The sequence below is a fragment of the Schistocerca serialis genome, chromosome 5 (genome assembly GCF_023864345.2).
Source record: "Schistocerca serialis cubense isolate TAMUIC-IGC-003099 chromosome 5, iqSchSeri2.2, whole genome shotgun sequence".
NCBI classification, from domain to species: Eukaryota; Metazoa; Arthropoda; class Insecta; order Orthoptera; family Acrididae; genus Schistocerca; species Schistocerca serialis.
In genome coordinates this window covers 694,216,972-694,244,318 of record NC_064642.1, presented here as the reverse complement: position 1 = coordinate 694,244,318, position 27,347 = coordinate 694,216,972, and positions in this window count along the sequence as shown.

Sequence of the window (27,347 nt, the reverse complement as noted above, 5' to 3'; positions counted from 1 at the left end):
TTTCAGTGGAACGTCTGCGTCGATGGAGTGTAAACGGGTTGTGTGTGATAATGAACCATCAGCTCATAGGCCCGTTGGTCATATACGGAACACTGAACGTGTACAAACATCGTATCTTCCTTACAGACCTTCTTTCACGGATGCTAGAAGACGTTCCTCTGCAGACTTGGAAGAACCTTTCTCACCAGTATGATAGCTGTCCATTTCATAGTGCACGAAGTACTACAGCATGTATTCATCAATTGTTTCCTAGTCACTGGACTGGACACAGAGGACTTGTACCTTGGACGGCCCGTTCCCCGGATTTCACGCCTGTAAAATATTTTCTGTGGGGAAAGTTGAAAGACTATGTCTACAACGACATACCAACTACACTCGATGATATATGTTATTGCAGCCTGCTCAGACATCCCGTTGAAACGCTACTACGTCTGCAGCAGTCGTTCCATACAAGACTGGAAGCGTGTATTGCCTCTGCCGTTGGTCATTTTGAACAGCAATTTTGGTGATCATTTGTCTCGTTACTCTTCAGAACACAGGGAACTAGTGTATACACTTCTCTTGTTCTTTAGTATGTGCTATAACAGGTATTGCACATGTGTCGTTGTCAGAAGCATTGTACCCTGCTTTTAGTTTGTTAATAACAACAGGCTCTGTCCCATTTAAAAAAATGTGTGTTTGCGAAAAAAAACACTTTCAATGTACTTTTACGATCTGTTGATTGGCGAAAAATACGATCCCCTGACAACCAATCCATTTTCTGGAAACTACACATTAATAGAAATTTCCATTTCTGAAATATTTTCGGTGCAAGTTTTAAGTGATTCATCCTGTATGAGCCCCAAAACAAGCATAGAATTCTAGTAAACATGGGCTCTGCAATGCGTTTTTCACAGTTGTGATGCTGAGTAAGGGCTCATAGCTCTCAACGAAGCGCCCATTTTTACTGGGCACTTCTTTTCTTAATTTAGTCCTATCTCCTCCGATATATAGAAACTAAAGAGCTAGCAGTAGAAGAGATTTCCTTCACAGTATCGAGGATGAGCAAGTATTCATACGTCTTGAGATATGAATTTTACATCCCAATTTTAGTGTACATTTCTAACTCCTTTTGGTCCATAATACAACCTCTGAAATTTTCCTAAGCTACAGTCTTATCAACAGTAGTGGTACATGCATTCTACTGTTACAATATTAGAGAAATTTTCGCTTCTAACTTTCGACCCAGTCATTACAGGACGATGTTTCCTCGCCTCAAATTGACACGTGTACAATTCTCCATCATCACTGAAACTTGGTGATGCTATCACAGTATCGCCCTGCATTTCAGATTCTGACGTCTATTTTGACTTCGATCAGCTCATCACATTATGATTGCTTCAGTCAAAGAAGATGGCGATGCCACTAAACAAAACTCTAGAAATGCATCTGTAGTGGTTTTTTTTCTACAACTGCAAAATATTCGAATTTTCGTTACTACAGATAATGAATGCGGTTTTAAGAAGTCATCTATTTATTCACACGTAAAATTACAGTTAAGAATGTGAGCTGGTACTTCCTCGAAATATAAAGGATTAGCCGGAACTACACCAAGAAAATTTTGTAAGTTGTTCCTAAATAATGTCAGAGATTTTCAGGTACAAGGCACCTGTGGCATGTTACAGAGTAACAACGGAATTTTGATTTATTCAGTTGTGTTACCAGAATTACCTTTTTTTCTGGAAAATACTTTCGCAACAACGGAAAGGCTAGTAAGAGGTGATCGCCAAAACGTAGTAATACGAAAGGATCCGGTTATTTGTGTACGTCTACGTTCAGATGAAAATGGTTCTGATGTGCTCCCAATCGCTGTGGAAGCAGCTGAGGATAGCACCGTCGTGCTATGTTAGCACTGCCTTTAATGAACGTATACAGGAAGGGCATATCGGTCAACGCCCCACCAGCTACGTTTGGACTACTGTGTATCGCTGATAACGTGCAACTGGCACTCCCGGAAAAAGAAACCTACGACAGAACGAAACAGAGCTGAATGCAGGCTTCTACATCTACATCTACATCTACATACATACTCCGCAATGCACTACACGGTGCGTGGCGGAGGGTACCTCGTACCACAACTAGCATCTTCTCTCCCTGTTCCACTCCCAAACAGAATGACGGAAAAAATGACTGCCTATATGCCACTGTACTAGCCCTAATCTCTCTTATCTTATCTTTATGGTCTTTCCGCGAAATGTAAGTTGGCGGCAGTAAAATTGTACTGCAGTCAGCCTCAAATGCTGGTTCTCTAAATTTCCTCAGTAGCGATTCACGAAAAGAACGCCTCCTTTCCTCTAGAGACTCCCACCGGAGTTCCTGAAGCATTTCCGCAACACTCGCATGATGATGAAACCTACCAGTAACAAATCTAGTAGCCCGCCTCTGAATTACTTCAATCCGACCTGATAGGGATCCCAAACGCTCGAGCAGTACTCAAGAATAGGTCTTATTAGTGTTTTACAAGCGGTCTCCTTTACAGATGAACCATATCTTCCCAAAATTCTACCAATGAACCGAAGACGATTATCTGACTTCCCCACAACTGCCATTACATGCTTGTCCCACTTCATATCGCTCTGCAATGTTACGCCCAAATATTTAATCGACGTGACTGTGTCAAGTGCTACACTACTAATGGAGTATTCAGACATAACAGGCTTAGGGGCCAAGTCATTACTGTAGCCAACAGCAAGCAATGTAAGCGAATATGACATGCTGGCTTCGAAACAAGACACACGGCGCACTCCGTCGACATTTCCACTATTGTGAACATAGTTTCAAAGGAACGCCGGTACAGGGTGAAATCTCAGTGGACGCCCCAGGATACCAAACAACTTAACGGCAGGGAGGAAGGCACAGGCTGAGTTCACGGATAGCCTTTACTTTCTTCACAATGGTTGGTAATCCTTTATTGAACAAGACATGCTCAAAAACATCAGTAACATAAAAATCGAGATTGATTTCATGACGCTGAACCAAAAGGACCAAACTTAATTCTTTTTCTTTTTCAGCACCTACCTCTTTTAAATAAAAATTTAATATTCATAAAAATATAGCTACAGAACCCTTTAGAAATCCGTAAGATTTCAACCAAGCAAATATGACATCGGAAAGAGCATTATCAAATCGTCCAAATGGCTCTGAGCACTATGGGACTTAACATCTGAGGTCATCAGTCCCCTAGAACTTAGAAGTACTTTAACATAACTAGCCCAAGGACATCACACACATCCATGCCCGAGGCAGGATTCGAACCTGTGACCGCAGCGGTCGTGCGGTTCCAGACTGAAGCGCCTTGAACCGCTCGGCCACACCGGCTAGCAAAGAGCATTATGATAAGAATTTGAAAACCACTCGTTACACAGTAAACTTTAAACAAGGAAGGAGGTCCTTATATAGAAAAATTTTACAAGTTCAGGATTACCATGAAAATAACTTGAGGGTACTTTTGGCTCTAGCAATTTGGCATCTTTTGAAACAGGAAGGTAACAATATTCGAAATTTTACTAGTTCAGCATTTGACAATGTTTTAAAATTTACAGGTGTAGGATTCCAGCAGAGATTTGCAGCGTCCTTCGGGCATTTACAATTTTGAAACAGAAGACAACAACGATTCTAAAATTTACACCCATCCGCAATTAAGAATTGAAGGATCTTCAAATCAAGCAGCAATACAAGACAAGGCCGGGCTGGGGAGCAAGGCTTGGCTAGGATGGCTTAGGGTCACGAGCACATTGAATTAAGATTTAGTGACAATTTCATGAACTTAACTTACAGAGAGACACCTTGGTAAGAGAGGAGGTCGCCTGGCCTCAGTGGCTACCGCACGACAGAAGGTGAAATTCCACGCCGCACACACGCACACAGGCGACTTGGACTGGCCACGAACGGTGAACGTTAAGGTAGTGGATAACACGCCGGGGCCAACGGTTCCAGCGCAACGAACAACTCGAAAAACCGGGTGAAAAAACTAAGCATCAAATAAGTAAATTCCCAACGCCCTACACAAGAACACCAAATGCAAACCTCTCCCCAAACACAGACCAAAATCTGTTACAATGACTGTATACTGAAAACAAAAACTAACTGGTTATCGTTTAACAGTAATAGCCAAATACAGAAATTAATTTAATTAAACAACCAACTGTTAATGAGAAAATTAATATAATTAACGAGTCAACGGTTTATGAGACCCCCACAAAACCAGTTCACTTACGTAAGCTTGAAGGTACGGAGAACTGCTTCAGCGCTAATACCTAAGCACGAGATCGAAGCAGTAAGAAAATATACTACATTAAATGTGGTATCAACGTTCGATATCACACTTGTTAGGTGTTACAGCTATCGACCGCAGTCCGTATTAGTATCGTTGGACCCGCGAGTCGCGACCACCGCCGCTAGAGCCACTCCACGGCTTCTATCACGTTTCTAGCGAGCTCTCGTCCACTATTACTCGGGAGCCTTCTGCTGATAGGAAGCAACCTCTAGCAAGGCGCTTAGTAACGTATGGCGTAAGTGAGGATTCAATAGCTATCTGTTTATAACTACATGTATGCAGCCAAGAAGAACCCTGTACGCCCGCATCTCGTGGTCGTGCGGTAGCGTTCTCGCTTCCCACGGCAGGGTTCCCGGGTTCGATTCCCGGCGGGGTCAGGGATTTTGTCTGCCTCGTGATGGCTGGGTGTTGTGTGCTGTCCTTAGGTTAGTTAGGTTTAAGTGGTTCTAAGTTCTAGGGGACAGATGACCATTGATGTTAAGTCCCATAGTGCTCAGAGCCACGAATCCTGTACACCCAGGTAAGTACAATAAATTTTTTACCAACTACTGCTAATTATTTTAGTCGTTGCAGATCCAGACCAAGCAGCCGGAATCTTGTCGACGTTACTGATAAACCTGCTGTGATTTATATGTTTCTATTTAGCATTGGCCACCAGCCAACATTGGCGACGACTTGTTCGTCGTCATTATAATATAAAACAATAAATTCCGTCTTTTAAGAGAAGACCTCCCAATGTGAGTACAGAAAACGAGCCAACATTCATCGGTCCGCTGCCGTTTGTTTATCACGACAATGCCCAATATTACAATACATGGACAAGTCGGACAAACAAGAAGTTGCCACCTTAAAGGTCAGGCTCAGTATTCAACCACAGTGGTTACCAAGTATATGCCCTAGAACATATTACAACCAAATCAATTTCACACCCAAGAAATAATGGCAAGATCACCGAAACGCTGAACAAATTGTAATAAAAGGAAAATACAGTCTAAACACACTCGAATATACATGCATAAGAAGAGCTCACACAGAGAGGGGGAAGGCGAATTTAGTAGCTTCAATACGGAGTGACGGAGAAAAGTGGGAAAGGAGCCTAACAACAGCAAATCCAGCACCGGAGGGCAGGTACGAAAATACAGAAACAGAAATATCTTACGCAAAGAAGGTAGGATGGGCTGTTGCCAGGTCAGAACAGCGTAGAGACCAACACTCCACGTCGACACAGCCACGTCACGTAGTCGCCTACTTGGACGTGCAACCGCCGATCAGGCCCCGTAATCGCACGCTCACCGTTCGTCGCTGTTCCTCTCTCTAACTGCTCCACCGTCCGTCAACAACCAAACATCCTCTAACCAGCCAACAGCAAGAAGACCGAAGCGCTACCCGGTGGCGTGATGTTAAAACAGATCGCGGCAGGAAGGAATGATATTGCAGCTCAGAAAACAGGCCAACGCGACTCTCAGGGTGTAAGAACTGAAGGGAAATGTAAGTACTCTGTAAGGTACTGCCGGAGACCATAGATGCCTTAAACCAAAGTATTCATAAAACTAACCTGAACAACCTTCGAAATTTTGTCGGTAGATTTCTGCTATATAATGCATTCATCTTGTACAACGTCCTAGATATGAAAGACGAGTAACCCGTCTAGGTCAGAAAGCAGCAACGATACAATGGCTCAGAGATAGGATCGCACTCCATATACTGTCACGAAACAACATAATTTCCTCCGACACTAACGTGAAGACAAATGTCGCTGATGGTGGAGCTGTTCTGCTAAAAACAAGAAATACGTTGCTGACTGCCAAACATGAAGTCCATCTACTGTACTTGTCCTTGAAACACAAAATGCAGAGGAAGGGCTCTTAAATTTGCTGTTTCACTACCGTTGGTAACCTCAGCACAGGTGACAATCGTGTTTTATCCATTGACGACTTCTCGCCTAGTGGAAAAGAATGAGCATCCTAGAAAGTTCCCCAGTTTTTGTACTTACTCGAACAATGCAAATGAGGGACACAAGATTTTTCGGCCAGCTCCGTAGCCAAATGATTACCTCCGCAGACTACGGTGTGGGAGGACGCAACTTCTAGCGTCAGTACCTCGACAGATTTTTTCTGAGGCAGGAAGTATGGAGTCTGGGGTCCCCTCAGCCCTTGAAAGCTGATTGAATAAAGAATGAGCAGCATCATCAGGTTTCATAGACTGGTAACAACGGCAGGAGTGACTGGCGACATGCTGACCACATATCCCACAATCACAGATCTCCTCTCGTACCACCCTGTAAGCAGCAATGTGGCTTTCGCAACAGGTATAATCGGTGGGTGGTGTTTACTTTATACATTATCTCACCAACGAAGCTGTCTACACCATAGTAGTACTTCTTACAGCTGGACGTGGTGGCTAACCGGTTCTAGGTGCTTCAGTCTGGACTATATAAAAGACAACAAGTGTCTGGAGCAAGTAGCTACGCAGTGGGGATTTTCCCTTACTATTATTTCAAGAGTGTACCGTGAATATCAGGAATCCGGTAAAACATGAAATCTCCCGTATCGATGCGGGTGGGTAAAGATCCTGCAATAACGGGACCAACGACGATTGAAGAGAATCGTTCAGCGTGACAGACGTGCAACCCTTCCTTAAATTGGTGCAGATTTCAGTGGTGGGCCATCAACAAGTGTCAGCGTGCGAACCATTCAACGAAACATCAGCGATATGGGCATTCGGAGCCGAAGGCCCATTCGGGCATCCTTGATGACTGCACGACACAAATGCTTTACATCTCGCCTGGGTCCGTCATTACCGACATAGGACTCTTGATGGCTGGAAATACGTTGCCTGGTCCGACGAGTCTCGTTTGAAATTGTATCAAACTGATTGACGTCTACAGGTACGGAGACAACCTCACGAATCCATGGACCCTGAAAGCCAGCAGGGGACTGTTCAAGATGGTGGAGGCTCTGTAATGGTGTTGGACGTATGCAGTTGGTGTAATATTGGTCCCCTAATACGTTTACATACGACTGGGACAGGTGACACGTACGTGTGCATCCTGTCTGATCACTTACATCCATTGAAGTCCATTGTGCATTCCGACGGACTTGGGAAATTCCAGCAAGACAGTGCGACACACAGCACGTCCAGGACTGCTGCAGAGTGGCTCCAGGAACAGACTTCTGAGTTTAAACGCTTTCACTGTCCACCACAATCCGCAGACATGAACATTATTGAGTATATCTGCAATGCTCCTGCAGCGTGCAGTTCAGAAGAGCTCTCCACGCCCTCGCACCGTTACGAATTAATGGACAGCCCTGCACCACTGATCGTGTTATTTGCCTTCTGTACTGCTTCAGACATTAGTCGAGTCCATGGCACGTCGTGTTGCAGTACTTCTGCGTGCACTCGGGGGCTCTACGCGATACTAGGCAGGTGTACCAGTTTCTTTGGCTCTTCATGTGTGTGTGTGTGTGTGTGTGTGTGTGTGTGTGTGTGTGTGCGTGCGTGTGTGTGTGTGTGTGTGTGTGTGTATGTGTGTGTGTGTGTGTGTACAGTATACTTAAGAAAACTTGAGCTTCATTCCAAAGTTGTAAAGGGTAGTTCTCGATAACCTACGTGTCGACTGCATTTTATTTACGACTGCAAACAACCCCAGAGTCCCTCAGTATAACAAAGACAAGATGAGCTTCGTTCCGAAGACTAGATTCGTACGTTTCACCTTTTGCTTACAGCTGCCAGCAAGTGAAAAAGAAGTCCCACGTTTTGAGTGAGCAGGTAATAAATAAGTAAGGTTCTAAAGCTAAAGCGTCATGAATGGAATAAAACCATCTACGACACTTTGTTTCCCTTTTCATAATCAAACCACTACAAAGCAGCATTTTTAAGTAGGGAGACTCAAAGTTACTTAATTATACAAATATAATATGACTACAAGTGCACAAGAGTTCAAATGAAAACGTTCACATTAATATGAAAGTGGAGGAGGAGTGTAGGTGGTGGACAAGATGTGTAAATGAGAGTGTATTTACTGTTTCTACTTTAAATAAGCAGTTTCTGTGTTACTAGCAAATGAGAAACGGCTTTAACATTTAATTTATAGGAGACTCGACATGTAGTAGTGGAAGTAAAATTACATACTTGTGTGTCAGCCTCACGGTAAGTGCGACGGTGTTTGCAGCACTAGAAAAGATATTAATGAACATGGTCGCGGGTCTATAGTTTAGGGATGTAAAAAACCGACCACTTAAAATGAATGTGGCTATTTAATTCCGAATAATCGGTGTTTTTCGTTATTTATTTGGCCTCTGCAATAACAGTTATTTTTCACTTTTTACAAGTATCTAATTAAAAAACGTTATAGCAATTTGCCATAATATGTGAGCTGATTTTTTTGGTTTCTAATAAAACTTTTTTACGAATGGATAAAGCATATTAGTAAAATTTCCATCGCTTTGAAATACCCAGCTGTTATATAAAATGGGAAAAGCTATCAGTGCTTTTTTAATGTCAATGGCAGTAGTTAGAAACTAGAAACGGACACGAAAGAATGGGTATAGCACTGCTGAGACCAATAATATACCTGTTGCCGTATGACGTAGCCTATTAGAAAAGGGCCGCCCATGGCGTGCCCAACCTGGACCGTGTGTGTTGTGCGGGCAGCGTGTGATCCAATGCCCGGACTGTCAGTTTTTCTCCGTCTTTCTCGGAAGGACCCGAAAGAGTGCGACATTTTGTTGAGTATTCCGTTGGCGTTTCTTCTCTACCGGCCGGGCGACACCATGAGTCGGCCAAACTAAAGAGAAGTTATAAGAAATGGCTCCGAGCACTATGGGACTTAACATCTGAGGTCATCAGTCCCCTAGAACTTAGAACTACTTAAACCTAACTAAGCTGAGGACATCACACACATCCATGCCCGAGACAGGATTCGAACCTGCAACCGTAGTGGTCGCACGGTTCCAGACTGAAGTGCCTAGAACCGCTCGGCCAGAACGGCCGGCACTTTGAGAAAGCTTTTGACAATGTTGATTGGAATACTCTCTTTGAAATTATAGAGGTGGTAGAAGTAAAATATAGGGAGTAAACGGCTATGAGGACACCTATAAGAGTCGAGGGGCACGAAAGTGAACAGTGGTTGAAAAGCGAGTGAGGCAGCGTTGTAGCCTATTTCCAATGTTATTCAATCTGTATTCTGTGCGAGCAATAAAGGAAACAAAAGAAAAATTTGAAGTAGGAATTAAAACTCAGGGAAAAGAAATAAATACTTGGATGTTTGCGGATGACGTTTCAAATTTTCACAGATATAGCAAAGGACATCGAAGAGCAGTTGAACGAAATGGACAGTATCGTGAAATGAAGTTACAAAATAATATTAACAAAAGCAAAACGAGGTTAATGGAATGTAGACGAATTAAATTAGGTGATGCTGAGGGAATTAAATTAGGAAATGAGACACTGAAAGTAGTAAATGAGTTCTGGACTTTGGGAAGCAAAATAACTGATGATCATCGAGGTATGGAGGATATTAAAGGCAGACTGGGAACGACTAGAAAATCGTTTCTGAAGAGGAGATATTTGCTAACGTCGAGTATAGAGTTAAGTGTCAGGAAGTCCTTTCTGAAAGTATTTGTATGGAGTATTGCCATATATGGAAGTGAAACATGCACGATAAATAGTTTAGACCAGAAGAGAGTAGAATCTTCAGAAATGTGGTGCTACAGAAGAATGCTGAAGACTAGATGGGTAGATCACGTAACTACTGAATAGAATTGGGGAGGGGAGAAATTGCTGTACAACCTGACCAAATGGAGGGATCGGTTGGAAGGACACATTCTGAGACTTCAAGGGATCAGAAATTGAGTACATGGGGGAAGCATGTGGAGTAAAAATTGTAGAAGGAGACTAAAAGATGAATACATTAAACAGATTCAGAAGGATGTAGGCCGGCCGGAGTGGCCGTGCGGTTCTACGCCCTACAGTCTGGAGCCGAGCGACAACTATGGTTGCAGGTTCGAATCCTACCTCGGGCATGGATGTGTGTGATGTCCTTAGGTTAGTTAGGTTTAAATTAGTTCTAAGTTCTAGGCGGCTAATGATCTCAGAAGTTAAGTCGCATAGTGTCGGAGCCATTTGAACCATTTGTAGAAGGATGTAGGTTGCATTAGTTACTCGGAGGTGAAGATGCTTGCACCGGATGGAGTAGTATGGGGAAGTGCATCAAACCACCCTTAGGACTGAACACCACTACAACAACATAACGTTAAACCTGACTTTCATTTTACTTTCCTCAGATAGATTTTTCACTTCTCCGTAAATAGGATGAAAAAGCGCTGTAATATTTCGACCAACATACGTGAGTGAAAGACGTTTTTTATATCACGAAACTAAACAAATCACGTGAGTGCGAAAATACCATGAGAAACTATCTGCATCAGTCCGTAGACTACAGTCTGTGCCAGATAAAAATTATGTCTTGAGCACGCCAAAAATAATTACACTACTGGCCTTTAAAATTGCTACACCAAGAAGAAATGCAGATCACAAACGGCTATTCATTGGACAAATATATTATACTAGAACTGACATGTGATTACATTTTCATGCAATTTGGGTAGATAGATCCTGAGAAATCAGTACCCTGAACAACCTTCTCTGACTGTAATAACGGCCTTGATACGCCTGGGCATTGAGTCAGACAGAGCTTGAATGGCGTGTACAGGTACAATTGCCCATGCAGCTTCAACACGATACCACAGTTCATCAAGAGTAATGATTGGCGTATTGTGACGAGCCAGTTGCTCAGTCACGATAGACCAGACATATTCAATTGGTGAGAGATCTGGACAATGTGCTGGCCAGGGCAGCAGTCGAACATTGTCTGTATCCAGAAAGGCCCGTACAGGACCTGCAACATGCGGTCGTACATTATCCTGCTGAACTGTAGGGTTTCGCAAGGATCGAATGAAGGGTAGAGCCACGGGTCGTAACACATCTGAAACGTAACGTCCACTGTTCAAAGTGCCGTCAATGCGATTAAGAGGTGACCGAGACGTGTAACCAATGGCACCCCATACCATCACGCCGGATGATAGGCCAGTATGGCGATGACGAATACACGATTCAAATGAGCGTTCACTGCGATGTCGCCAAACACGGATGCGACCATCATGATGCTGTAAACAGAACCTGTATTCATCCGAAAAAATGACGTTTGGCCATTCGTGCACCCAGGTTCGTCGTTGAGTACACCATCGCAGGCGCTCCTGTCTGTGATGCAGCGTCAAGGGTAACCGCAGCCATGGTCTCCGAGCTGATAGTTGCATGCTGTTGCAAACGTCGTCGAACTCTTCGTGCAGATGGTTGTTGTCTTGCAAACGTCCCCATCTGTTGACTCAGGGATCGAGACGGGGCTGCACGATCCGCTTCAGCCATGCTGATAAGATGCGTGTCATCTCGACTGCTAGTGATACGAGGCCGTTGGGATCCAGCACGGAGTTCCGTATTACCCTCCTGAACCGACCGATTCCATATTCTGCTAACAGTCATTGGATCTCGACCAACGCGAGCAGTGATGTCGCAATACGATAAAACGCAACAGCGATATGCTACAATCCGACCTTTATCAAAGTCGGAAACATGATGGTACGCATTTCTCCTCCTTACATGAGGCATCACAACAACGTTTCACCAAGCAAAGCCGGTCAACTGCTGTTTGTGTGAGAGAAATCGGTTGGCAACTTTCCTAATGTCAGCACGTCGTAGGTATCGCCACCGGCGCCAACCTTGTGTGAGTGCTCTGAAAAGCTAATCATTTGCACATCACAGCATCTTCTTCTTGTCGGTTAAATTTCGCGTCTGTAGCACGTCACCTTCGTGGTGTAGCAATTTGGATGGCTAGTAGTGTAATTAATACTGACAATATGGTTCTTTTATGATAGTGTTGTAGAGAGATGCGAAATATAAAATCGAGTCATATGCAGTGCGACTGCACTGTCAGTTAAATGTGGCTTGTTCGCGGTTTCCTCCGGTTGCCACTGCTCATGTTCAGATGGTGTGGCTTGGCGGTGGGTGAAATAGGCAGTGAGGCGGAGCGCTTTGCTACTATGGCCAGGGCATGGTTAGTGAGCCGAATTCTTGGCCACCCCTGTATTAGACGATGCGTGTGTTGGTCACGTCCTACGTAAGTGTGCAAGACTTGTCCCCACCTCGGATATCCGTTGTCTTCCAAAACGGCGCCATCACTAGTCTGGAAGTATTTTACGAAGTAGCAGCACTATGGTCCATTTGCTTCAAAAGATAAAAACCAGAAGGTGGCGCAGAAAACTTGTGAAACAATGTGTAGAGGAAACATCGAAAATGTTCCTAGGAAGAAAGGCAAATTTGTCCCCACCTCGGATATCCGTTGTATTCCAAAACGGCGCCATCAGTAGTCTGGAAGTATTTTACGAAGTAGCAGCACTATGGTCCATTTGCTTCAAAAGATAAAAACCAGAAGGTGGCGCAGAAAACTTGTGAAACAATGTGTAGAGGAAACATCGAAAATGTTCCTAGGAAGAAAGGCAAATTTGTCCCCACCTCGGATATCCGTTGTATTCCAAAGCGGCGCCATCACTAGTCTGGAAGTATTTTACGAAGTAGCAGCACTATGGTCCATTTGCTTCAAAAGATAAAAACCAGAAGGTGGCGCAGAAAACTTGTGAAACAATGTGTAGAGGAAAAATCGAAAATGTTCCTAGGAAGAAAGGCAAATTTGTTTGATATACCTACACTTTTATTGACGTGCTATAAAGTTGATTTCATGTTTGTTTCCAGGTGAAAAACTGATAGTATAAAAAATGACGAACAGGAACGTCATCGACTTGTGACTCTGTACTCTCTATGTAGCACATACTTGGGATTATCTACACTAAATAAGATTGATTATTTCGTATGTTGCCCTTTGCTTGCAGCACATCTGTGTAATTGCAAAAGTTAAGTAGCAAATTTTCTTACTGTAATAAAACACATTAGTAATAATTGTTTGATTGTTTCTCTAGTGAACCAAGTATGAAGGATCCTTAGACACTACACAAGAACTGACACCTCAGTCCATAGAACTTCTTACACCACCCAAACCACACACCTTTACCATCTTTCTAAGATCCACAAACCCAATCACTAGTTGACCCATAATTACTGGCTCCAAAGCACCTACAGAACATATATCTGCAACCTAATGTACAAAGACTTCCCTCCTATATTAAAGATAGCAACCATTTCGTAGATTATCTGAAATCAGTGCCCATCCCATTTCCACGACACACCTTGTTTGTCATCACTGTTGACACCTCCCTTGATACCAATATCTCCCAGGTATATGGTCTATCTGGTGCTGAACATTTCCTCAATCAGCACCCCACCTGATTTCAATTTATGATATCCTTTCTATTCACTTTAATCAACTTTATAATTACCAAAAAGTACTTTACCTTTGCAAACCTTTTCACGGGTTGCTTGGAGGGGGCTTTCCTCGGAGCTGTTAGCCTTCAGGTCCTCATCTCTGTTAAGTTTACCATCTTTACTGCTTGCAATGAAACCATGTAACGATCGTCAGTTTTTACTCATTCACTTCGTTTGGAAATTATCAGTCTTTCTTCAAAGTCTGCAGTTATTTCTGAAATAACAGCAGTAAGAAATCGAAAAACGGGTATTTCAGAAACCGGTTATTTTGAGAGGTTTTAACGGTCAGGTTCAACTGCAGACGAAATACCGGTGTAACAGAAAACCGGTCGGTTCACCTATAACCGCCGTCTGTGGTCTGATTGAGAGCTGCAGGTAGAAACGGGGTGGGTGTTACGCTTGTCTTCTACTACTTGAGTCGTATCACAACTAGGTTGATTTAAGTTCTGCATCCACATACACAGCAATTAAGAGTTAAGTGACTGCCAGAGGCTTCATCGAACCACCTTCAAGCCATTTCTCTACGATTCCACTCTCGAAAAGCGCAGGTAAAACGAACACTTAAATCTTTCCGCGCGTATTATGATTTCTCTTATTTTCTTGTGATGATTATTCCCCATGTAGTTGGGCGCCAACATAGTATTTTCGTATTCGGAGGAGAAAGTTGGTGAATGACATTTCATGAGGGTATCCTGTCACAACGTAAAACGCTTTTGTTTTGATAAGTGCCACGTCAATTCGCATATTGTATCCGTAGCACTTTCTCCCGTTTCTTCTAGATAATAAAAAACGAGCTGCCCTCCTTCGAAGTTTGTCGATGTCCTCCGTCAGTCCTACCTCATGTGGACCCACATCACAAAGCAGTACTCCAAAAGAGGACGGAAGAGTGGAGTGTAGGCAGTCTCTTTAGTAGACCTGTTACCTTTTCAAAGTGTTCTGCTAGTAAATTACAGTCTTTGGTTCGCTTACCCAAGAATATTATGTACGTCATCTTTCCATTTTACATTATTCAAAACTCTAATCCCTGATTACTTATTTGAATCGAAAGTTTTTTTGATTTGTGTTATTTATTGTGTGACGGCATTTAGCTGAATCCTATTACTACTCATGTCACGTTTTTGAAAAGACGTGAGCGCCTTATTCTTCGAGCAAAACTCGGTCACCGCTGACATAAATTGCTTGGGTAGAATACATATTGCCACTTTGTCAGTTAATTGTTTTCTTCGAGGTAATTCATCATGTACAAACACAGTATATTTTCTAAAAACATACCATAAACCGAAATTAGTGATACCGGTCTGTAATCAGCGGATTATTGCTATTTTCTTTCTTGAATATCAGTGAGACCTGTGCAAAATTCCAGTCTTTAGGTACAGATCATGGAAAGAGTTAGCGGTTGAATATGTTTGCTAAGTGTAGAGTTACTGCGTCAGCATATACAACAGATTTGAATATGAATACACCTGATATTGTGTTACATCTTGTAGTTTTATGGGTCTGATTATAAGAAATTATGTTTTAAAACCAGAGTTTTAGTTCAGTATTTCGTAAAAAAACATTTTTTGTTGTTTTTTATCTCAATATTTCGAAGTCGAAACTTGCGATTTTTGTGGGGCGGGTGGTTGAAGAGGTGCGTTCCGGCATCTAAAATTTCAGAAATCAAGCGCTGTTAAGCACTGCAGATCACTGTATGATCGCTTTCAAAGAGGAGCTCCATTTTATATTGAAAGGTTCCAGCGGTCATGTCTTTATGTTACCTTCACCTTCCAAGAAATACCTGCAGAGAATATGTATTCTTCCCAACTAATTTCTGTCAGTGGCGCAGTATAATTTTTGCTAGACACGCGCTCACGTCTTTTCAAAATGGCAGGCCTGTGCGTCTGCGCAACTGAAAAAAATTATACTGCGCCGACATTGATTAATGCCAGTTGATAATGAAAAGCGCCTCTATGCTGCGAGTGCCATTCATAAAACTAGACATTCACGCTCAAGTCACTTGTCAACTCACAAACGATCCACCAATAGCCAACTCTTCAGGGAGAGCAGTACGTGTTTACAAAGAAGAATGTGTAGGTATGTTCCGGAAACACTAAAGCTTTGAACGGTGCTGGCTAATTAGAGCGCTGTGAGTGATGTTTTGGTAGGACACCTGATTATATTCGGGTCTGTATGACCTGCAAAAAGAGTTTTCTCTTCCTTAATCATCATGCGAGGTATGTGAGAAGAGTAATGTGAGAAAACACTGCGAGTGAACTGGCAATACTCTATTGTTTTATTTGTGTAAACTGCTGAGTTCATCCTTTCCAGATCCGAGTTTCAGATACATACAGGCACCACATGATTTTTGAGAGCGCCATCAGTGCAATTGTGTTTTGGTATTATGTTACGAAAATGGAGCCGCGGAATTCAGAGCATAGTTATGCCATCAATATTTGTGTTAAACTTCCCAAGTCCGCGAGTGTGTCCTTTGAAAAGTATAAATAGCCCTAATGGGGATATTCCGTATCAAGAGTCCAGTCATTCGCAGAATAATTTGGCAAAGTTACTCAATGACTGATCGCCGTTTCGTGAGCACACCTCTCGGTGCAAAGTGGAAATTTCGTATCTTCTGTGGCTTGGTGTGTGAGCAGAGTAATGGTTTATTTCTAACGATTTCACTGTCAAGGCTGTTCGCAGAATTGGTCGCACGTTGGTACGACGTTGTTCTGCATTCCTAAGTTGCGGCGAAAGCAGCCACACAACACTTCTTTGTAACGGATGTCTATGCGTCAAGCCTGGTAAGTCTAATGTCTGTGCTTCGTCTTAGAATCTGCTGGTGTTCGTGATCTATAAGCAACCTCCCTACTGTCCAGCAAACATTTTTATGCAGGCTGAACTCTCCCGCCGTTCTTTAATTTCACGCTCTTCCGTGAGAGAATTCTTGGAGCTTGGTGTCTACGCTCCATCCCAATGCTTGTGAGTGCTTGAGCTGTTGAGACATATCGCTTTTCATGGCAGTTAAAAGGACTGCTTCCAGCCAAATGATTCACACGCCTCCACGTGTGCATTCTCGTCACTTTTGTGTCCATCATTTTTCTGCACGCTTCCCATTGCCTGCCAGGTTCTTCACAAGGTGTCCATTCTTAAGCGATACGATTGCATCCGCCATCCGACCTCATGTGTGTATGCAGAATGTTTCTTAGCCGTTCGCCCTATGACGTCCAATTTTTCTCTCGTCCTACGCCACTGCCACTGTGAGTCGCCAAAAGTTGCCCCCCCAGAGGAAGTAGCACACAGCACCTCGTCTTGATTCAAGTGTTCAAATGTGTGTGAAATCGTATGGGACTTAACTGCTAAGGTCATCAGTCCCTAAGCTTACACACTACTTAACCTAAATTATTCTCAGGACAAACACACACACCCATGCCCGAGGGAGGACTCGAACCTCCGCCGGGACCAGCCGCACAATCCAGGACTGCAGCGCCCTAGCCCGCTCGGCTAATCCCGCGCGGTTCGCTTTGGCTATTGAGCTTGATACGGAAGAGTGAACGTCATGACAAAAAAGCTCATCTATGTTCACTTGGCCCATCGTGCACGTACTTCAAAAACAAAACGATAACGTCGCTCACTAATAGCAACACGAACACTTCACACCAAATGTGAGATTTTGTCGGGATATCATATTTTCAGTTGTGCCCTCTCAAAAAAATGGTTCAAATGGCTCTGAGCACTATGGAACTAACATCTGGGGTAATCAGTCCCCTAGAACTTAGAAACACTTAAACCTAAATAACCTAAGGACATCACACACGCCCATGCCTGAGGCAGGATTCGAACCTGTGACCGTAGCGGTTCCAGACTGAAGCGCCTAGAACCGCTCGGCCACATTGGCCGGCTGTGCCCTCTCACGTGAAGCCCAATCGACTATTTAAGCTAATGGATCCCTAGATGACATGCACAAACAAACATTGACCAAAAGAAGTAAACAGTACACGATAAACACAAATCACATTAAACGTGATAACGTCACAGACGTATGTAAAAACATAATATGCAACATGTTACATGTAATCAAGATTTACGAGAATTAGAAACAACTCTTGCACAATAACATTGTTCATCACGGAGATATATCTCAGAAATGAAAATACTATACACGTATAAGATTCTTAATAGTTAAGACATGTGAAACAAAGACTAACTTTACAATGCAATAATGTTTATCAAAAGGTTACATTGAAGGTTTCTTGCTACACTTAAACTTGTGTTTTTAAGTCTCAGGTTGGTATCTGAGAAATGTCTAAAACTTATTTTGATAACGTAAACCTCAGTCCAGGACAAAAAATTATATGAGAATTTAATTTTCAAGGTAAATAATGTGGAGCACACGCTACACGAAACAAACTCCCAGCTGGCCGGAACGTTAACAATTTGTCTGCGAGAAATCAATCTGTTATCAATGAAATTTACATATGCTGTCTGACTGCAAAACAAATGACTCAGAATAAAATGTTGCCCTGATTATAGCTAATCTTTATCTTAGTCTCGTAAACAGTCACTATATCAGAACTGTTTCTGTAATTACAGAGCAAATAAACATACAAGTTCACGCATCCGACTTTCTGAAAGAACTGCTTTAAAACTCGAAAGATAGCACATTACTGAAATCTTACACTTGCATTAAGCCTCTGTGAAAGTAATATCATATTATATGATATTATTTTCACAGATACCCTTTAACAATCACCGTACCTTACGGTGGACATCAACTTCGGTGACAATTAAATTTATTGGCCTGTCTGTACGCACGGAACGCTTGTCTTCTCTGCAACGTGTTGCTATGAGGATGGTGAAGTGACTGACCAAAGGAAATTGCATTTACCGAACTTGTGATGTGAAATGTAAGACAGTATCTTACCAATTTTCACAAAATGTTTCTAAGTACACAATTCGTGATGTGTCTTGCAAATATAGTCATGACTATGGGAAGTCAACGACTGATAATTGATAACAAGACTCCAACTTTAACAGGGCTTCATTAAGCCATGATAAGGATACTCCTTTACGTATTGTTCACACACTAGACAAGTTAGAAAAATATTTCCAAATGACTTTCCTGTGTACAATTACCTTCCTTCACACTTTTTTCAGCTTCAAAACAAAACCATAAGTTGCATTGTAAGGTTCCTACAGTAAACCTCAACCATGCCCAATTTCCTAACCTTAAGAAGCTATACAGTTACAAAAATATAAGAAGCTGGATTACCTTAAAAGAAGGCTTTCGACTTCCTTCCATTAATGTAATCCCAATTCCTCTCTTCAGAACATATTAGTACAATATCCTTTTTAAAAGATGGTGCCTCCGCTACACGGCAAGTCAACTTCTATCTTATGTATGGCAGAGACCATAGCAACGCATAATTTTCGGTTGTGTCTAACGAATTGCAGTATACACTCAAGGAAGAGTAGCTCTCGCCAACTATACTCAGTTCCACATTCCACAGATACTAAAGAGATGATCGTCTATATGAAATTAGGAAAAGCAATTTGAAATCTTCGTGGCAGGCACCACAGTGTCAATAAATTCAGAGAAAGTAATTCTCATCTCCATTGGACTGTTTAGTGGAAACAAGTATTTTATTTAGCACTATTGGGCAGTGACGTGCATTAGCTCCCTTTCAACTTCAACAATATGTACGGACACATTGTCCTACAAAATATCATGAAATACCACATTTGTTATTTACTTATTATTAATTTGTGACATAAAGCTAAATAACGTGCTTATTTCAACCAAACAGTGTAGTGAAAGTGATAATGTCTGTCTTTGAATATGATTGCACCTGACACCCGTGGTAAAAGCAAATAAAAGATAGATTAAATTGCTAATATTACCAAATTCATTACATGACAAACAAGACAAAATTTACGTGAAACACCTGCCGCTGATCTATTGTTGTTGTTTCTAGTACGAGGTTGAAACCTGCAAACTTGAGCTACTGGCGAGGGATAGCGCATTGAAATAATGGTAACACTCAAGCATTTAACTAAAGTTAATCATCAGCGCTGTGACTGACTCGATTAGGTTAAAAGAAAAAAATTAAATGTGGGAAGCCACACACTGTATCGTCAATTTGCTTGGGTAACTCGACTTTTTACGAAGCACACTGATTATGATTAAGAACAGAGTATCAAGGATTCATGGTGCAATTGCGTACAAAAATATAACACTGAAATAGAAGCAGTATTGTAAAGCCTCGTCTTCAGATTCATGGCGTGAATAATCTACGTCTACCAGTGGTCGTTAGGTTGTATAACGATTTAGCAGAGCATAGAGATGTTGGAGCCGTTGATGTCAGCCTTCTAACGGCGGAAACTGAGCGACTGATGCTACAGTTACAGTCAGCAGACACAAACAGCTGACGAACGTGAACAGAATGTAATGCTGCTAGAGTGCAATATTGTGGCCACCCGTAGTGAAGGAACTGCCCACCTGTTTCCTATAAAAGGCTGATCCCGGTTGACTGTGGCCAAAGAACCTCAAAGATGAAGAGCAGCATGGATCTCTTAGCTGCTGCGCTCTCGACTTTAGCGGCTTTGCTTTTGTGTGTCGAAACATCAAAAGTATTACAGGATCCAAACAAGTATTATAGGTGCATCCGCGCGTCTGAAACACAGACACGTTCACTGAGTAAAAGGAACAACTTGGAAGTAGATTTCGATCAGCGGTTTCGACCAAATATTGAAGATGATGAGGACTACTGGAACACATTTCGAGATTGTGCTGAAGAGCATCTCTCTAAATCTGAAGTGAGTGTTGAGAAGATTAATCCTGCAGCAGAAATGCCTGACCTCGATTTAGTGCAACCTGAATCAAGGCACCAAGCACGATCGGGCGTTGATAGTAGCTCCGCCAAACCTGGAGTGTGGTTTGGACCACGCGTAGGACGAAGCGCAACAGAGCATGGTACATGGTTTGGACCTCGTATTGGACGCAATGATCCTGATCCTGGAATGTGCTTTGGACCTCAAGTTGGACGCAGCCATCCACAACCAGAGATGTGGTTTGGGCCCTGTGTTGGGCGCAGCAATACTCTACCAGGGATGTGGTTCGGTCGTCGTGTTGGACGCTCCCACACAGAACCAGGGATGTGCTTTGGACCCCGTGTTGGACGCGGCTATCCGGATCCAGGGATGTGATTTGGACCCCGTGTTGGATGCAGTCATTCTGAACCTCAGCTCAGAATGTAGGTGTCTTCTCTTTCGGCCCAGTCATCTTGCTCTGATGACACGTGACACATGGCAGACTCAACCAAAATCATCTGCACGGAATTCTAAAAACGATACTAGAAACCTTACTGTGTTTTGTGACTTCTTGTAAAATTACGAATTTGTATTTTTCTCTGACGGTCCAGCAATAAAGTTTCTGATTAAAACCGAAGTGCCTACATATATTTACGTCATTTTCTTTTTATGTCACATCATACTTTTTCAGCAATAATAAATATTCTTAGGAAATATAATGTGAGGCCATAGAACTATAAATTAGTGACCTATGGGAAACATCACGGCATCACTATGCAACACCGTCTCTAGCCAAGATAACTACTGCACTTTGGCAAAGGAAGAGAATTCGTTATTTCGTAAGTTTTTGGACCATTGAAAACGGTTTTGTCGCCTCCACCTGGTGCCAGTTCTACACTGTCTACAACGCTACAAAGCTCTCAGTGTGCACTTTTAACGGCGTACTCAAAATTTAGCACGTAAAATTTTATATATCGTATAAAAAGGATGACATTAAGCAGCGTTCCTGTCGTCAACCGTAATTTATTTCACGATATTCCAGACATATATATTCAAACAGAATTTGAAGTCTGTAAAATACTGACAAAATATTTCTGTCAACTACTTGAAAAGAACACGTTAGTGATTCCGGTAGGTGCTGTTATTTTCTTTACCTCTCAATAACCCGCTACAAATATTTTGAATGGATATGTTCCGGGTTTTGTATGTTTTTGTGTACTACCTGCTTTCCTCAACTCCACGAATATCGTCGGTCTAACACAACAAAATCGTAAGCGAAGTTCAAATTATTAAAATGCTTACGTAGAGCTAAGACATAGGAGAAACAGTGGTGTATTATCCAATGTGACATCATCCGATCAGTAAGCCAGAGAGAGAGAAGTGTTCTGATCAAATATTCTGACCCACAAAGAATCCATTTGTGTCTGTTAAGCTCCTATGTGATATCTCGTTTTGTACGTAGTGTAACCTCGGCACAAGGTTCTGGAGGAATTAACCACAGTCATAGTTATGGTGGAAACTAAACCTTTCCAATACTAAGGAAGTGACGGTAACAAGCAGTCTATATATTCCACGTCTGCTCCTAAAAACAACTAGACGTTTTTAAACAAACTTGTTAAACGTATTCATTACTGTCAGGCAACAATCACTTGACCGAATTCAGACAAACCTGGTGAATACATACCTAACTGTCAGGCAACAATCGCTGTTGGGGTAAAAAACACCTACCTCTCATTGTTCAGGAGACATGACACCATAAACAATGGGATGCGTGAAAACAGCCTCAACATGCACTACGTTTAAATGTATTTCTTCTGTCCTACTAACTGTATTCGTAATAAATAGCCGCTAAATGCAACTGCAGGATGGGGCAAACGAAAGTGGCCTGGAGAATAGCGAGATTTCCAGGATACGAAGAAACACAGCAGATAAAGGAAGTACAGTACTCATTTGATTATAGCAGATGTTGAAAGCGACTGTCATTCCTGTCTTGGCACTTTCGGATCCTGGCAGCAAGTTTCTGAACGCGGATCGAACCTGGACTACTGGAATTTCTGCATTCTCATCCGAAACGTTCTGCAGCAGTCCTTGAAGAGTACGAAGGTTGTTGCGATATACCTTAGACTAGAGGGCTCTCCACAAAACGCTGTCGCACACTGACAGATCAGGTGACCTGGGCGGGTAACTTGGAGAATTGGAGAAGGGGGGGGGGGGAGGGAGTTGGCAAGTAGGGCCGCGAACGGACTTACTGCCACAAATGGCTTCAAAACATTTACCATGCAATGCGCACTAGTCAGAGTCTGATGAAATAAGACTGGGCCAATAATGTTACTTGCCGGCACAGTAGTCCAAACCCCAACCTTCTGATCACGCATTGGTATTTCGTGGAAGTTATGCAGATTCTCCGCTTCCCATTACCTGTGATTCTGCGAGTTGACATAACCACTCGGGTGAAACCAGGGTTCATCGGATATAAAGAACGTGTCCAAGTCATTCATTGTTATTTCAGTGAACAATCAGTCACAAACTGGTGGCGCTGAGGAGCATGTGTTGGTTTTAATGCATGAACAGCAGAAACTCAGTAGGGATGCATGTGCAGGTCCAGGTGGAGTATTAGTCCACATGATGATCGTGAAATGCCGGTCTCTTGCGACAGACGTCGAGATAGTTTGGTAGCACTCTGAAGCAAGCAATTTCTGGTGAACTGCGTCCACATTTCCTGGTGTGTGCACGATTCGAAATGTTTTTTGACTTGTTCAAGACAGATCCTGTCTGACAACGATTTCGGAATAAACGTTACATGATACTCTTTGCTGGCACTTCGACACTATTAAACCTGTCAGCAAACAACTCACCACATCGTTCCCACGACTTTATTGTCACGTAGCGTTCCACAACCGACTCCCATTGCTCCTCTGTGAGTACCATGTTACCCTTTTCACTGCTCCATGAACACTGACAGAGCTGGTACATTCTCGTCCAATCCTATCCAGTCGTCCGAGCCACTTTTATTTACCCGAACACGCACAAAAGTGTATCATGGTATCACACATAGTTCAGGAGATACGTCAAAAAACTCTGAGATAGCTGAAAAACTACCACATCATGTATGTCCTTTTAATTTGGTAGTTCTGAGAACCAAATCTATATGCAATATATTTCCCTGAGAGTATCCGCATTCACCGTTGAAGATACTTTCACAAACGTATCATTCTACGACAAGTAATTAAAGAGATATTACGTCCTAAACACAGAGATATGTCAAGAAATGTCGCATCATGCGTAAAGTTTTAGTACAGTTATTCTTCACTACTGTAACTATCGTACAGTCGAGTCCACGTAAGGAAATCCCTGACACCTGGCAAAACTTTTGACAGCTTCCGACTTCGAAGAACTAACGGCTCTTAAGTGGAAACGATATCCGTCTATAGAGCTATTAAGAGACGTTGCCATAGAGACGTTTACAAAATCGCTTTGTGGGCACGCGATGCAGCTGCACCAAGCATAAAGAAACTCTCCGAGATCTTGTTCCTTCATTTGGATTCTGCACTTACACACTTGTACATCATACATATTTCTTTGCACGACTGTTTCATAGCTTCGAATGTTTCTTCACGAATAGATGGAAGCGATTTTTTTTTTTTTTTTACTTCTCTACAAACACAGTTTTTTTTTTTTCGCTTGTAGTAGAAAATTGTCAAAATTAATATCCAGGCAATGCTGGTTTTCATCAGCTAGTTATAAATAATATGGACCAAAACAATGAAAATAGAAGAGATGTGTTTCACAGTGGCGTGTTATTAGATTCCGGTATTTGAATTAAAATGACTGAAATTGGGTACACTGATTAATAAATAACATTATTTTCTTTCAATTCAGCAAGGGAGCAATGTGGATGGGGCGCATTTTTCTATTTCATCACATACGGATCTAAAAACAGCTCTCTAAATTCTTACCACTAATAAGTCATAGTAATTTAATATCACCGCCAGTTTGTGGAGCGAGCATCTGATAGAAACGAGAGATGCAGATTCACAGTTCTGAGACAATGGCAACGTGATGCGAACTTAGTCCTTGCTCAAAATCATCGCAAATCGCTGTTAAATAATCGACAGATAATCTCAGGGACGCCTTTTCGTTATACCAGAATGAATGCAATGGCAGAACGTGAACCGCATTCGGCACATTGCCTCTCTTTACCATAATTTGCTGAGCTCGCGGTTCCGTCTAGCTTTTCTGTAACAAATATTACAAAATGATAAATCATGTGCCACTTAATAATTGCGGGGACCACATATCTTTTAAAATAAAACTGTTTTTAACATATTTATTTATTAGTCAAAAGCTTATTCTCAGATACAAGGAGAGATTCACAAACAGTACGTGTGCTCTGTTCAAAGGAGACAAACAAAATAGATACAGTTTGCTGAGAAGAGGCATGCTCCTTGATTACGTTTTGTTTTATGTAAACATGTGACATTTCACACCTTCGATTCATTTTAGAAACAGGCTGAGTTCTATAACATCTTCTATCTGAGTTAATAGTTCATACACGTTTTATTACATTTTTCAAAGACAGTATGAAACATTTCCTTAAAAAAATTGAGAACACATTCGCTGAAGACAAACAGCTTGATAATTTTTATATTTAAAAATAGATGAATTTCTTCAAGTAATACTCCATTGCCCCCTCTAAGGCCTGAATCTATTGTGCACGCAAAATACCTTCAAGGCTTTTATACGACTTTAAGAAATATGCATTAAATTGAGTTCAGTCGTGTACAATGTCTCTTGATTTCATTGCTTGGTTAATATTCGTGGTAGGTAAACTCACTTTTAAGCAATTTCTATAGCTTTTATACGCAAATCAAATGACTTTTGTTTATGTGGTAAGTGTAAATGTTAATGTAAGGGAAAGTAAACAAATCTTAATTTTTCTCTTTTTCGTTAAGTGTTCTTGCACTTGACTTCATAGCAAACGATGTGTAGTGCACGATATTTTGTTTGCTTTATGGAAATGTACACAGTTTTGAATGGTCTTATGTCTGTATAGCGCTGTGAAGATTCATTGCATCCAGTCGGTGGATGTGTTGACAATAAATTGGCGACAGAGTGTGGTTTCTTGCAGGTCTGTTGTTTTGCAGCTCAGCGACGTCGGTATCAGTGTGACGCGGTGGACTGGGGGAAAGAGGGGGCGGGGGAGCACCGCAGCCCTTCCAGACAACTGGCTTTGGGACACTTCAGCTAGCACGTGTCCACATCAACTGTCGTAATCTGTGTTGACAATTCACGATTGTTGCTAGTCAGGCGTGCTGCAGTAGTGTTGCCAACCACTCCATATAGGTTCCAGTTTCATCAGGAAAAATCGCCAATATCAATTGTATGACAGTGATTGTAAAGCGCTAAGCTGCCACGAATGCCATTGTCGAACTGATTATTGAAGTAAAATGAGGTTGCAGTTAGTTTATGTGATCATGATCTATAGCATAGGATTTGAAGCTGCACGGAGCTTCCAAGTTGGTACTGTCTCGTGTCCGTGGTTTCACAAACCACTGTTGAAACTAGCCCAGTTCGTTTCGCTGCTACAGCAGTTCATTATGTAACGTTTTCATTCAAGATAAAGTAATTTCTGTGTGCGCACGAGTTCTTTGTCCTAAATATATTATCACTCAAACACGGATCATTTTTTTCAAAATTGAGACACGCACTTAACGCCGCATTCTATTACTTCTCGTAGCAGAGGTCGGTTGTTATCGGCGGTAATTTACACCGACGATTTGTCACGGCTTTACAGTGTGTGCATTGGCGCGAACATATTACAAGTTGTGTTCCTGTTAGTAGCATCCAGGCAACTGACAGGATACTGTGTTTACGAGTTCATGATTTGTTTTTACCCTTGGCTGCAGGGTAAAGGTAACTGCTACGGTACATCTTCACTTATTTTTTCACTATCTTCACTTCGGTAGCATAGATTGTCGTATAAGAATACCTTTGGCTCTGTTCTGTTTCCGAAAGTATATTTCCTATTTACATAGTCCATGTGTTTACGCACTGAACTTTGATTGTCATCAGCAACTACTACTGTTTTTGTCACTAGAGCAAATCGTGGTAATTATTATAGGATACAGTTCACTGAACAAGTTTTTTGCCTTTAGTGCAATGGTAGTATATAATTTGTTTCTCTCAGTGAAATATATACGTAATTATCGTTCTCCAAGTGTGGAACATTTCGGTCAGATGCTTTAGCCTTGGCTCAATACTCTACACACTAGAATTAGTTTAGGGTAGAAAACGTTAGCATTCCAGGTTCTGTAGGTCCGCCAACAGCGTCTTACAAGGCTCCTAACAGAACGAAACGGAAAATATGACAAAACATGTGCAAAACAGAATGACATGAACCCTCATGAACGGGAAAGAAAAACTGTGTGTGTCGCGATCTCAACTTTCCCATAAGTAACGCATGGCCCTCCTTTGTCTACGATACCATAGATACACGTACATACATAGATGAATGCAATGAAATTGTAGAAAAAAGAACAAGTCATATCATATGTCTAACATGTGTTAGTGAAAATTGACAAACATAGTATCATATTTTCTAACCGAAGTAATCATTTGCTTTAGGTAGTTACTCGATCTAATCCACAAAGTACAAATCTACGTGCTGTTATTTGAACATACATTTATTTACAAATCTGCACTAGGCAGAAGACTTCTAATTTTGTAAGACGCTTGGTATCACGTCTTAGTACACTAAGCAGATTGTCTGCATTTGACATGAGTTCTCATACCATTCTTCAAGCAATACTTCAACAGT